We start from the raw sequence: 1102 nt of genomic DNA on the forward strand, positions 1-1102 counted from the left end.
CGGCAGCGCAGGCAAAGGCGGCGGCGGCAGGCGATGGACAGCGCCCTCAGCCTATCACAGCCGCGCTCCGCCGTATAATGAGCCGGGCGGCGGAGCCAATCAGAAGAGGGAGAAGCGAGCAGGGGCGGGGCGGAGGAGGGGATGGGAGGCGCTGATTGGCTGAGTGGTTGCGGTGGGAGGGGCGCTCCGCTGCTTCGGACCGTCGGGGCAGCGGCTCCATCCGCCTGCCGTGCCCCGGTGCGGACCGCGGGGCGCGCTGGGGCAGGACGGGGGTACCGGGGGTGCGGTGATGGCGGTAGGGAACGTGCCGGTGGCAAGGACCCGCGATTTGAGGCCGTTGGAGCTCACAGCACGGCGGGGCTGCGGGGCGCTGGCGGGGGGAGCCAAGGCTCGGGGAGCGCCCTCGGGCTGAGTCTGCCCCGCAGGGCTTCCACTGCTGGGGAATGTTGGTCACACGTGGCTTTATCCCTAAACGAGACTGAATGATGAAACACCGAGTTTAATTGCCAGACGGAAGGGTTCAGAGGGCTGCGGGCTGTGCAGAGAGGAGGAGAACCGCAGGACAAGATAGTGCACCTCGGGATTATCCCTGTTGCTTCACCTATCCCGCCGTGCCCTCACTGCATGAGCCCTACCTGCGGACAGTGCACAGCTGAACGCCCGGTGCGATGGCCGCATCCTTCCCCTGGAGGCTGCAGGACAGAGAGGGAAGTGCGGAAGCCCACATACTCCTGATCCCACTTCCCGCTCCCCCCCGCCCCGCCATGGCTGCAGGGAATTGTCAGCTCGGGGTCGGGCAATGAGGAATCCCGGTGTTGGGGGCATCTCAGTCATTTCCTCCTCCTCTTCCTCCCCAGAGTACTTGGATTTACCTATTCTTGTGACGTGCACTGGCATTTCCATGAGCACTGTGTTTGCTGAAACCCCAACCTGTACATTCAGTCACAGTCCACGTACTGGGAGCAACACATAGATACCAAACACAGCACAACAGCCCATGAACACGGAGTTGAGAGCATTTGCCCAAAGAGACTCTTTCCATGACACCACCAGCTCTGGGATCCTCCTTCCCATTTCCTTGTGTGTTGAAGCGATAGCATGA

This window comes from Pezoporus occidentalis, unplaced genomic scaffold (assembly GCF_034315485.1).
Source record: "Pezoporus occidentalis ecotype Australia unplaced genomic scaffold, CSIRO_AGI_Poc_V1 ctg62, whole genome shotgun sequence".
In the NCBI taxonomy this organism is placed as follows: domain Eukaryota; kingdom Metazoa; phylum Chordata; class Aves; order Psittaciformes; family Psittacidae; genus Pezoporus; species Pezoporus occidentalis.